This window comes from Capsicum annuum, chromosome 6 (assembly GCF_002878395.1).
Source record: "Capsicum annuum cultivar UCD-10X-F1 chromosome 6, UCD10Xv1.1, whole genome shotgun sequence".
NCBI lineage: Eukaryota > Viridiplantae > Streptophyta > Magnoliopsida > Solanales > Solanaceae > Capsicum > Capsicum annuum.
The window spans coordinates 36343146-36343916 of record NC_061116.1 but is presented as its reverse complement, the minus strand read 5'-3'; positions in this window follow the sequence as shown (position 1 = coordinate 36343916).

The window sequence follows — 771 nt, the reverse complement described above, 5'->3', positions numbered from 1 at the left end:
TAAAGGCATTATCAAGCTTTCAGTAGTAATGGTTTAGGTAATGACTTGTTACATGACATAAGGAGTAGTGACCTAGACTCGTTACCATGGCAGTGAGTCACCCAATAATTCAGCTCAGTGGTAACGAGTATAGCAAATGACTTGTTATCAAACATAATGAGTCTTCATGTAGAACCATTGCCACACTAGTGAGGAATCCAAAAATTGAGTCTCATATCACGAGAACTCCTAACCAGTCATGATCAAACCTAATGAGTCACTAGGAGGGGGGAGTATTGATCATAAAAGAAAGGGCCCAGACCTCATAACCTTAAGTCATAACTCATACCACGTCTCATGACCTGTCGTAAAAAGTCGTTATATGAGTCGTGACGACTGGAACCAGAAATCCTTCACTATTTTAAAAGGGCATTTTTAGTATTTTCACATCTTTTTAACCCTAAGACCACATATTTTAAGAACTCTAATATCATTTATTGAGGGATTAAATCACCCTAAAACTTCATAAACTCCAAAATCCTTACACATACAAAAAGAAAGCGATTCTCTTCTTCTCCAAAGCAGACTAGGGTTCTCCAAGTTCAAACACAAGTTCCAATTAATTCACTTCAAGTATGTGGGATTTTATTAATGTGTCCCTTTTACCAAGTGAGTCCCAAGAACTTTTTAAATTTTCAAGCCAAATTCCCTTCCCTTTGAATTGGGTTCCAGGTCAAATAAGAGATTTGCTACTCTCACCTATTTATATATGTAACCAAGACATGAATATGT